Source organism: Myodes glareolus, chromosome 3 (genome assembly GCF_982192425.1).
Source record: "Myodes glareolus chromosome 3, mMyoGla1.1, whole genome shotgun sequence".
NCBI classification, from domain to species: domain Eukaryota; kingdom Metazoa; phylum Chordata; class Mammalia; order Rodentia; family Cricetidae; genus Myodes; species Myodes glareolus.
The window spans coordinates 78,153,313-78,166,089 of NC_142028.1; the positions used below are offsets into that span (position 1 = coordinate 78,153,313).

Sequence of the window (12,777 nt, forward strand, 5' to 3'; positions counted from 1 at the left end):
GGCTCCGTACCTTTTCTCAGCTGGGCAAGTTACATGCTGCCTCTTTGGTGGTCTGCGCAGGAGTGGCTGAGAGAGCTTCTGCTTCCAGAATACTCCCAGTCTCTTTGCTCCACCCCTACTTCCTGTCTGGCTTTCCCACCTATACTGCCTGCCTGGCCAATCAGCGTTTTATTAAAATATGATTGACAGAATACAGATAATTCTCCCGCACCAATTTGCCTTCACAGTACCTACTTATAATAATTCTCAGCTTACTAGGAGATATCAATGGACCATCCTCCCACAAGGAATGCTCAATATCCCCACTTTGTGCCAAAACTTTGTAAGTCAGCCATTGGAAATAAAACATAAGCAATTTCCTAAGTCTATAATTTAGCATTACATTCAAAGGAATGAAATCTGGCAGATGAATATGTTCCACTTTGCAGAATTTGGTAAATTAAAATATGTACATCACACCATTGACACTTATTCAGGTTTTCAGTGGACAACTGTTTTAAACTCAGAAAAGTCTGATTCAGTAATCACACATTTATTAGAAGTTATGGCCATCATGAGTATACCTGCAAAAATAAACACAGATAGCGGTCCAACATATGTCTCTAAGAAAATGAAATTTTTTTGCTTATTATAATATTAAGCATATTACAGGTATACCACACAATCCTACAGGTCAGGCAGTTATAGAAAGATCAAATCAAGGTATCAGAGAAATGTTAAACAAACAGAAAGGGGTGGAAAATATCCCCAGACATAGATTACATAATGCTTTATTAACCTTGAATTTTCTTAACACTAATGAGAAAGAGACAACAGCAGCAGAGACATTGGATAATAGAAACATCTTCTGAATTAAATAAGCCAGTGTATTTCAATGATGTGTTGAGCTTAAAATGGAAACCAGGAGATGTGCTACACTGGGGACAGGATTTTGCTCTTGTTTCCACAGGAGAAGAAAAGCTATGGATACCAACAAAATTAATAAAGATTCTCTTTAAAAAGTAGAAACCTCTTGAAAAAGAGAAATGACAATTACTCCACAATGGTGACAACCATACAGGGTTGGGGCAGGGCTCTGCTCTTGTCTTTGCAGAAAAATCCTCATCTTCAAAAGGTCAGGAGACCATGGACATCTAGATGCCTAAAGAGGAAAAGATATTTATCCAGATAGGATCACCAAGCAAAGAGAATTATGACTTATAAGGACTTGTCATTTGAGGGTAAGAATCTCAAAAACCTAAACAAAATTATTAATCATGATTCACTTAAAAATCAAAGCTGGCTTTGGAGTTGGACACTCCAAGCTCTGTCCTTCTCTAAATTCAAGCATGTTGTTAAAATAAAAATTCAGAGTTTCTGTCTCATGTCAGGAGCCATGATATGGGACAGAAAGAAAAAAGAATTTAGAAAAAAATTTTACTTTTCTTCATACCTATCTTTGTCTCTATTGTACCTTTCATTGAATATATATGTCTGTATATGTCTATATAAATAATGTTTAAGTTTTCCACAATGAACAATGAATTTTTCTGCAGTAATCTTTGAAGTTTCCAGGAAGAAGATGGGGCCCCACAACAACAACTCTACGCAGTTGAAATGACATCATGATGTTGATAGTGCTACTAAAAGACCTGTTTTGGGTACCAGCTGCTCAAGATGATTCCAACTTGGTTAGCTGAAATGGTGTACTTTTTTTTTTTTTTTACAACGTTCTGGTCAGAACTCCAAATAGGAACCTCAAAACAATCCTACTGAATACTCAGCTACTATTTGCAATTATACCAGACAGTAATCTTGAAATTTAATCATTATTTTACTTTCATAGGATCCCATAGAAAGAACATTGCCCCCATGACAGCTGGAAGTCATTCTAGAAGACAATGCCCCCTTTCTCAATAAAGTTTGTCCTCAGGGTTAAGGACATAATTTAGGGGTTGATTATAATTGGCATAGGGTTAGGAGTTGGTAGAAAATTATATGGGATCAGGGTTCTCTTTGAAAAGAAAAGGGGGGTGAATTGAATGGGATAATAGATTAAAGTGAGCTTGCTCACCACTAATAATAGTGAGTATTTCACTAATAATAGAGTGAATACTTGTGAGCTATTATTTATAGGTAATTTACATTGGTATAGATTCTTGTATATTGATACAAACTTAAATTATATTGAATATGTTCCTATTTTAACCTACAATATTTGTATATCTAGGCAAAGTTATTTTGTCATATTTTATGCATGCATGCTTCTACCTCTGCTTAAATCATTTTTTGTATATTGATGTAATTTTAGGATATATTGATCATATTACAATGTACAATTCTACCTCTGGTCAAGATTCTTATACATTATTTACATTTTGAGGTCATTGTCCTCATTTGTTGCACAGTTGTATATTGTATAATATTCTAATATGAAGCCTTCATCTTTAAGTTACATAGATATTAAGAATTATAGATCAATAGTTATCTATGTTTGTCATACTTAGAGTAATCGGGTTCTTTAGATACATAGAGATTGTGTTCTGCATAGATAGGTAATCTTCAACCACTTTAAAGAACTGTAGAACATGGCATTTAAATAACTTAGAGTTCTGTTGATGTGAGACACGATTGCTCCTGACAGCACCCATGTATTCCCAAGAGAATGTTGAGCACCGAAGACATTCCACTTAGAGTTTGTTTTCTTCTTGGCAGGATTGACCTTTGGGCTAGGAACTGCCCATGCCTCAACCACTGACAAGGTACATGGTATCAGAAAATAGGTAAGCAGGACACAAGGAAAAAGACTGTCAAATCTTGCCAAGACAGGGTAAGACGGTTTTTCAAAGATTTCCTGCCTCTGAAAATGGTCTTTCAGTTACACTAGGCCTTAGACAAAGTGGGTTGTTTCAACATTGTCAATGAGACTTTGTGGGATTGTCTAGGTAGCCAGTTGTCTCTGTCATTTGTTGTACATTTTTGGAAGTTGCTTGATTGCACTTCCTGCTTACTCAAGTAATATTATTTCTCTTCTTGAATCTTTGATAGGGTTGGAGACTAGATAGTTGTAGTTACTTTCCTCTCATGTCTTGTCCAAGTTATTTATTATACAAGACTTATTAGGATAGAATAATTATAGGATAGAATAATTATTGGAATATTTATCACATGTTTCTTGCTTGATATCTTTGTTCTTATTGTATATAATTTTGTATTAGGCTTAAAACTCTTTTATTTAAACAAAAGGTGCTGTATGAATTCCTACATCCAGTAGCCTTTAAGTTACCTGCCTACTTTGGCGTGGTCTCATACTATTTATGCTGATCTAAAATGCCCGTCTGGCCTGTGGATGTGGGATTCTGGATGTCGGATTCAATTGCTATTCTCCATTCCAGCAGAGGATTATGACTTGTGAGTCTACCCCTAAATGAACAACCCTCTATTATTTTCAATTCTGAGCTAGTGTGGAATTTCTTTTAAGCATCCTTCTTCACACTTGGGAGAACGGAACTTGCACCTTGCCTGGGGAACACATAGAACTTACCCTGTTAATGGGGGTGCAGGTGATTTGGTCCCAGGAACATGTGGGAGAGATCTGGCCCCACCTCTCATCTGCCTTATGATTGACTGGGTGAGGGAGAGATGCTCCCAACCCATTGCCTCCTGTGGCTGGTGGGAGAGCTAACCTTGAGGTCATGAGAATAGAAGAATTGGTCCTATCCTTCACTGGCTGCAGCACACACAGTAGATCCTGCATCTCACCTGGGCAACACACTAGAGCTGACCCTGTTGGTGGGGGGCGGAATGCAGGTGAGCTGGTTCTGAGCACATGAGATCAGGAGAGCTGATCCTGTGGCCCCCACCTTGTCTGCTGTGGGGTGGCATGGGTAAAGAAAAGATGCACCCCCCCACCTATGGCAGGTGGGAAAGTTGGCCTCGGGGGCCTGAGAGTGGGAGAACTGGCTCTGCACCTCACCAACTGCAGCATTAAGGAGAGTGGGCCCTGAATTCACCTGGGCGAAACAGTAGAGCTGACCCTGGTGTTGTGGGTGCAGGTGAGCTGGCCCTTCTCCTTTCTGCCTGTTGCAGTGGATAAGTTAGCTGGGGCAATGCTGGAGAGCTCACCCTGGTGGTGTTGATGAGAGAAAGCTGGCAGGCTGACCAGTCAACTACCACCCAGGCCCAGAACCAGGGTTATGAAATGGCTCACCCCAACATCCATCTCTCTGCTGGGCGTGAAGGGGCCAGACCTGTAGATCCCAAGTTTCAGGATCTCTATGACACAAGACAACAACAGGATATCCAAGAGGAGCTCCAGTAATGGCCCAGTATTGACAGGATAGCAGAAGCCAGAGATCTCGAGCCAGACCAATGATTCATTGCAATGAACACTTACAAGTAAAGATTTATGGACTAAATGGTATACTGTGTCTCACCAGGCACAGAGTCCGTGCCAAGATTTTTCTGTTCTTTGTTTTTGTTCTTCATTTGTTTGTGTTGTTGGAAGCTGTTGGTTCATTTTCCAGCTGCCCTGACCAGAAATAATCACTCATAAACTTTATTAATTAAGTCACTGTTTGGACAATCACTTGAGCATATTGCTAGCTAGCTCTTTTATCTTAAATTAACCCATTCCTATTATTTTATATTTTACCACGAGGCTTGTGGTCTACTGGCAAGGTTCCAGCTGGCAGCTTGTATCTTTCTCCTCTGGCAGCTCCATGGTTTCTGTCTGACTTTGCCTGCTTTCTCTATATGTCTTTCCCAGCCTGGCTACATTCTGTTAAGGCACTGGCTGAAAGAAGCTTCTTTATTAACCAATGGTAATAAAGCATATTCACAGCATACAGAGGGGAATCCCCCATTATGTTTGTTTTTGTTTTTCTGGCTTTTCTTTTACATTTTATTATTTTTTTTGTGGGGAGAGAGGTTGCAAGGGTAGAGGATGAATTTGAAGGGACAGGGAGATGAATGGGATCAGGATACATGATGTAAAACCAACAAAGAATCAAAAAAGGAAAAAAAGTCTAAAGAATTATCAAGATTTTATGTCTTACTATGATAATTGCTTATGTTTAGGTGCTTTTGATTACTTAAAACCCTATCTTAACGATGTCAAAGTTCATTTCAGGTTATGTTAAATTTTTTTAAATGACAACTTTATTTTATTTTTTTGAGCCAAATTTTTTATTTATTCATTTCTTGCACTTGAAGTACTTGAGATTCTTTGCCCTAGTCTTTAACCACTACACAACTGCAACCAACTACTTTCCGTGGCTTTCCCTCTCAATCAATTTTGCAGTGGCCTACCCATTCGCCGAGTTTCTTCTTGTCATCAACCTTAATTAGGTTGATTTGGTGCTCAGCACAAAGTGCCTCCACCAACTTGACATACATAGGCTCATCACAGTTGGACGCAAGCACACAGAGATGGACTTGGCGCTTGTCTAAGGCTTTGGCAGCTTCGCGGATGCCACGTGTGAGGCCATCGTGGATGAGGGCGGTCTTCAGCACCTCTTGAAGAGCAGTGTTGACGTCCATTACACTTCCAGCAGCAATGCCTTCCTCGGCCATGGCAGCGGATTACGGGTGAGGCCGAAGCCTCCGCGCAACTCGGCGGCTACAGGGAAAAAGCTAAATGACAACTTTATAAGAAACCATTTAAAGCTATTTTAGCACATTTAATACCCTCTGTACCCATAAGAAAGATGTATAGCTGTGTGTCTGAACTTTGTGTAGTATGCAAAAGCTTGCAGTTAGTGACACATAATTCTGATACATGTAAAATGGACATCAAATGCTGTTTTACTGGTTGTATCTTGACTGTTTATATCTATCTAAAATAGATATTGAATTTTTTTTGGCATTTCTTCTATTTTAATCTGTACCACTCAGTCAAAAACAAACAAAAACAAGAAAATAAACAGACAAAAATAAATAAAGGAAACAACCATTCTGTCACTTATGTGGCCCTGTGTAAATAGAGACTGTTTGTTTGTTTCCCAGCCGCCCAGCCCAAATAATCACACAAAAACTATATTAATTACAATACTGCTTGGCCTATTAGCTCAGGCTTCTTTTTTTTTGTTTTTGTTTTTCTTGAGATGGTTTCTCTCTAGCTTTGGAGTCTGTCATTGAAACTAGCTCTTGTAGATCAGCCTGGCCTCAAAAATCACAGAAATCTGCCTGCCTCTGCCTCCCAAATGCTGGGATTAAAGGTGCTTGCTAACACTGCCTCGTTTAGCTCAGGCTTCTTATTAACTAACTCTTTTATCTTAAATTAACCCATTTCTATTAATCTGTGTATCTCTGCCTCCCAAGTACTGGGATTAAAGGTGTGAACCACCATCACCTGGTGTAGCTCAGGTTTCTTATTAGCTAACTCTTACATCTTAAATTAACTCATTTCAGTTAATCTGTATATCTCCACAAGGCTGTGGCCTACCATTAATGTTCCAGTGAGTCCTTCTCCTTCAGCAGCTACATGGTGTCTCTCTGACTCTGGTTATTCTCTCTCTATATCTCTTCCAGCCTGGCTATATTCTGCACTGCCATAGGCCAAAGCAGCTTTATTCATTCACCAATAAAAGCAACACATATGCAGAAGGACATCCCACATCAGCCCTGATGGCTAAAACTGTCATCTATATAATTTTTCCTTGAGAAAATAAATATTTTGTTATTGTATATATGAGATACACTTGTATATCAGAAAATAAGTCAGTTTGTGGTTACTTGTACTGTTGTTGGGAGGCTGCTTGTTTGTTTCCTGGCTGCCCAGACTCATGAAATAGCCACACAGAAACTATATTAATTAAATCACTGCTTGGCCAATTTCTTAAGTATATTGTTAGCTAGCTCTTACATCTAGAATTAACCCATCTCCATTATTCATATTTTACTATGAGGCTTGTGGCCTACCAGCAAGGTTTCAGTATGCCTGTCTCTGAAGGTGGCTTCATGGATTCTCCCTGACTCTGCCTCCTTCCTCCCAGCATTCAGTTTAGTTTTCCCTGCCTAACTCTACTCTTTTGCCCTATCATAGGCCCAGACAGAATACTTTATTAACCAATGGTATTCATAGCATACAGAGGGGAATCCCACATCATTGTACTATTCCTTGTAAGAAGTCTAAATTCATGATTGTGTTAGTGCTGTAGATATGTAATGGCAACCCATTCTGCTCATCACACGTACAAACCAGAAGTTGAATCTTTAAGTGGTATTTTATCCAGATAGCCAGGAATCTGAGAAGATAGTGAGTTATGGTCCAAAAGATCTGTCTTCCATGTCAACTTTAGTCAGCAAATTTTAGAGGAAGGGGAAGCAGAAGCAGTTAATCAATCATCCCAGAGTTTGGTCACCTCTGTGGTCAGGTGCTTTGTTTTATTTCTGAGATTTGTGTTGATGTTTTTCCTTATCATCTCCCCAGAGCAGGAGAAGGTTCACAAACACCAAGGCCATTGAATCTTGAATTCTCCTCATGTCAGTCATTTGGATGCCATCTAGATTCACGCAGATCTCTTCTTTCAGAATAAAGTGCAAATATGTTCTTAGGTAATTTGCTGTGCCCTTATCATTGTGTTCCCATCAGAGCTGTTATCCTATCGAAATGAAAGCAGAAGCTGAGAACTGGAGAGTTGGCTTGGTTAAGAATGCTTGCTGCTCTTCCAGAGTACCTAGTTTTGGTTCCCAGCACCTACTTTGGACAGCTTACAGCTGTCTGTGACTCTAGCTCCAGGGGATCTAGTGCCCTTTTTGGCCTCCATGGGCACCTTCACCCACACATACGCATACACATACACATACATACATGTATACACCCAATCTTTAAGAAGTAGAAGCTGAGTTTATTGTTATATTTGTGTGTACGTGTGTGTATGTGTGCACACATGTGTCAGGGTACATGTCAAGGTCAGTAGATAGCTCTGTGGAGTTGGTCCTCTCCTACCAACCTTACCTAGGTTCTGGGGATAGAACCTAGGTCAACAGGCTTGTGCAGCAAATCCCTTTACTTGTTATTTAGTAGGCTTCTGTGCTGTTCTGTCCAATGATGCTACTCATTATTGCCTTTCAAAATTTGCGTTCATTTCCTTTTTTTGCACAAGCCCCCTAAGATGCAAAGTTTGCTAGAAGACTTTACCAAGCTGGTGTTAGTGGTGCTAACCCTCCAGCCCTTGAGTTCTGATGACAACTCCTATAATATTAACTTGAGATCTCCAAAGATTTTAGCCTCTCCTCTCCCCTCCTCTCCTCTTCTCTTTTTTATTCTTCCTTCACCCTTTCCACTTCTTGACACTTATTTCTTTAAAGTTCTGGAGGCCAGAATCTGAAATCAAGGTACAGGCAGGACTGGGTCCTTCTAGAAGTTTGGAGGAAACAATGGGCTCCATACCCCTCTCTCAGCTTCTAGCAGGCGCAGGCATTCCTTAGCTTGAACTGTATCAGTTTGGTCTCTGCATCTACTATGAGTCAACACTTTTTAAACAAATTGTATGAAAACGACTAAATAATAACAACAGCATTTATGATGGGATTATCAGAATTTACCAAACACCATAACCAAAGGTACCTCACCAGAAGTGGAGGCACAAGACCAGAAATTTTAGCAAAGCTACATTTGATATAAAGACATTTCTTTAAAAAATTTATTTTAAAAATGGGGCATGTAAAGAGAATAATATTTCAGAAAGAGAAAAAAAGAAGAAGGAGAATAACTTATAAAAGGAAAATTATGCTTTATAAAAACGGAATAAACAAATAAGTAAGTAAAATAAAAAATAAAAAAGTAAACTTTTCAGGACTTTCCCTCAACTCAAAGATAAAAAGTAGCCCACACTAAAATATATTTTAAAATATTTTTATTATTTTAATTATACATATGTGTGTGCCTGCCACCAAAACAGTAACATGTGGGAGGTTCTTACATATTACCAAGCTCTGTTTCTGCTCGAAATGTCGCCTCGCTCCCTTCTGGATCACAGCTTCTATGGGCCGGCTCTGAGACTCCCCCCCCCCCCCCCCGAAGACTCCGCTGTATCTAAGAAGGCTAATGGGTTAGTTGCCCAGAAGGAAGGAGTGAGAGCAGCCGTGAATCCTGAGCCTTTGGCGTTCTGGTACCATGTGTCACCTGCTGGTAAAAGACTGAACAAGCTCTCCAACCTCTCATGTATATTTTCCGCTATACTGTGCTAATTCACGAAATCGACTCTCTGGGAATTTTAAGATATCTTGAGAGACTTGTTTAGAATGTCCTAAAATGCTATTTCTTGTGTACATAAGAACGTGTAGCACGACATAGTCAGTCTTATCCCTGCTATGAGAAGAAATACACCACGGTAATAGAGGTCCAATCCATTAAGCTTTCAAGGGGCTAAGCACCCTCCGCCCCTTCTGTGGGGACACTCACCACGCCCACCCCAGCCACTTCGGACCTCCCTCACCGCCATCTTCTCTCTCTCTCTCTCTCTCTCTCTCTCTCTCTCTCTCTCATGTGTGTGCGTGTGTGTGTGTGTGTGTGTGTGTGTGTGTTTATTTCGTGTCGTGTGCATGTGTGTTTTTGTTCTCTCTATGTTTGTCTATGTCTCCCTTTCTTTAAGTAATAAATGTCTAGCTTTATGTATAGCCTTATGTCCATTTACTCTGCCCTCCACCGCATCCAGCCGCCTGACTCTGCCGCTCGCCCTGGGGACCCTGACTCCCCTGGCCACATGGCGCTGCCACCCTGGAGATCTTGCGGGGACCCACAGCCACTAATAGCTGCTCTGTGAGCTGCCCGGGACATCCCATCATATTATTTTTAAAAAGAACAATATTGGTACTGGGACTCGAGAGATTCACCCACCAAGGGCCAGGGTTCCAACTTTACCTTTCGTCCGGGACTCTGACCACCAACTTCCGGGATTAAATCGGCCTTCCTCAACACCGCCAACTGCCTGGACTCCTTCCTACAAACAACACCGGCTTCTAATTGTAAGTTTCCTCACTCCTGCCAGCTTATCTGAGCCTTTTTAACCCGGGATTGACCGGTCCTCCCGGTGTTTCTGGGCTCGGGGAGGGGTACTTCTCTGCCCCGTCGCTGGCGTCCATTATGGCTTGCATTCTGTTAAGCCCGTGCATTCCCTCATCTGGAGGCCTGGGGCTTCCAGTCTCCTTCTTCCTCTTTATTTCAGTCTTTTCTTCCTTCCTACCTTTCTCCGGTTCAGCCTTTAGCATCCCACATGGGCACTCGGACGCCTGGGCACATGGTTTGGATGTTCGCTTGCTTCTCACCTAAACGGGGAGCCGTTCCCCATAGGCTCGAGATGCCACGGTTTTTAGGGATTTTCATGGTCTTGACCTGGGAAAGCAAGACGTACCAGCCTAAATATGCCTTAAATTGACTGTTTATGTGGATTTTTCACAATTCAACAACCAGGCAGCCCCCGGCTTTTAAAATCCTCGTGGTTTTTCCATTCAAGCCACAACACGTGGCCGCCGCCATGTTCATTGGGGTCAGGTGACTTTATCACTAGATTCACTGAGAGCCAGATCACTTGACCAAGCTCTCTCATTCTTATGTATGTCCTGCCTTTCCTCTCCCCCTCCTCGGTGTTCTTGTTAACTCTGATTACAGGTGTTTTGCATAGTGACATGCTTTCTGATAGGGCCCATCAGAAACATACACTTTACCTAATTCCTGTTCAATCTTTCTATGTAAAATAATTGTTCGTTTCATCTCGTTTCAGACTACAAAATCATAATTCTCATATTTTAAACTGGTATGTACTTTTAAGCTGTTTTCTACCATTGTCAGTTCTGCCACTAATCTTAATGTTACAAACAGTTTTTTTCTTTCTGTCTGTCTTTTTACAAATATGGATCTTACCTGTTAAGAGTCAATACAGTCAAACTCAAACCCAATCTTCCAGACAGATTCTATACTGCAGCTATACCTAATAATTAGCCCTCAACTGCTCAGAGATCTGGGGAATGCGATATTTAAATGTTTAATTATTTAAAAAACTTTTCATAACAAAAAGAGACAGGTTGGCCCCTAGCAAGCACTCTGTTTCCTCCGAGAAGACATAAGACAAACCGTCACTGACCACCTGCAGTTTGCTTCGACTGCCAAGCGCTGACCATTGGGCAAAAAACTGCCTTTCACCTAAACTGGAGACCTCCAAACGTGGACAAAATCACTGGAATCGACAGTCTAGCTGCCCAGGGTCAAGGTAGGCCTGTCTTCCTAAAGATTTCTTAGTCCACAGGGTCTTCAAAAGCCTGGCAGGCTCTACATTAAACAACAAAGGTCAAATACAACCTTCAGCGACCAGGGAGGACCAAAAAAGAGTAGCTCTGGGTGCCAACCAAGTAAGTTCTCTGTCATTTTTTAATCAAATAATGATTATTTTAATCAATAAATTTATTAAAATTTATTTTAATCAATAAATGATTTATTTAACTCAAATAAAATCTTATCCTTCTCAAAAATCTCTGACAGTCTGATAGCTGAGAGGTTTTGCCAGGTTGTCTCACCAAATAAAAATACTTTTCATTATAATTTCTGTTTTTATAAACCCAAGGAGTTCTTAATACAATATATATATATATGTCTAAAACTTCTGTTTTTCTTATAAGTTCCAGGGAGCCAAATTAAAGAACCCACTGTAAACAGGTCAGATACAAACCTCTCAATTCCCTGGTCCTAAAAATTTTTTCTCAATTTAACTTTGTCCTCTGTTCTGCCAATACCCTAACCAGGTCCAAGGGACACCAGACATTTTCATGCCACAGACACCTGTCCTGTCATGAGCAGAGACCAACTATGCCAGGATGTGACCAGCACCCAGCTTCTCTCGGATCTCCCTCACCCCCCCCCCAAAGACAACGCCCACAAATAAGCCGGGAGCAGTCATGAGAATTCGCTGCCCCAAGTCCTTCAACCTGTAATGTCTAACCTTCTACTTTTTATTATAAAAAGGATCCGGAAATGTTATTCCTTTGGATCACTTTAAGAACTAACCACGCTCTTTCAGCCATCTTGGTGCCTGTGGAGGCCTGCTGGGAACAGGACTTCTAAAAGACACTATGTCTGGAAGGCTGTGGTGCAAGGCCACGTTTGCTGGCTATAAGCGAGGTCTCCGGAACCAGAGAGAGCACACGGCTCTTCTTAAAATTGAAGGTGTTTATGCCCGAGATGAAACTGAATTCTATTTGGGCAAGAGATGCACTTACATGTATAAAGCGAAAAACAACACAGTGACACCTGGAGGCAAACCAAACAAAACCAGAGTGATCTGGGGGAAAGCCACTTGGGCGCATGGGAACAGTGGCATGGTCTGTGCCAAATTCCGAAACAACCTTCCTGCAAAGGCCATTGGACACAGAATCCGTGTGATGCTGTACCCATCCCGGATTTAATGAAAAGTAAATAAATAAAAGTAGATTTGTGCTCTTGTAAAAAAAAAAAAAAAAGAACTAACCACGCCCACCCCAGCCACTTCGGACCTCCCTCGCCGCCATCTCCTCTCTCTCTCTCTCTCTCTCTCTCTCTCTCTCTCTCTCTCTTCTCTCTCCTCTCTCCTCTCTCCTCTCTCCTCTCTCTCTCATGTGTGTGTGTGTGTGTGTGTGTGTGTTTATTTTGTGTCATGTGCATGTGTGTTTTTGTTCTCTCTATGTTTGTCTTTCTCTCCCTTTCTTTAAGTAATAAATGTCTAGCCTTATGTCCATTTACTCTGCCGTCCACCGCATCCTGCCGCTTGACTCTGCCGCTCGTCCGGGGACCCTGACTCCCCCAGCCACATGGCACTGCCACCC

The 12,777-nt window shown here is 41.1% G+C and overlaps 2 pseudogenes across 1 annotated transcript; one reads left to right on the top strand and one right to left on the bottom strand.

The window, feature by feature from the left end:
• Positions 1 to 5,121: 5,121 nt before the first annotated feature.
• LOC148122715 (small ribosomal subunit protein eS12 pseudogene) lies at positions 5,122 to 7,574 on the bottom strand (annotated as a pseudogene). Its single transcript, XR_015737523.1, has 2 exons — positions 6,425 to 7,574; positions 5,122 to 5,613 (listed from the first exon to the last, which is right to left on the bottom strand). The product of XR_015737523.1 is annotated as a small ribosomal subunit protein eS12 pseudogene (transcript).
• A 4,429-nt stretch (positions 7,575 to 12,003) lies between these two features.
• LOC148122716 (large ribosomal subunit protein eL33 pseudogene) lies at positions 12,004 to 12,411 on the top strand (annotated as a pseudogene).
• Positions 12,412 to 12,777: the final 366 nt, after the last annotated feature.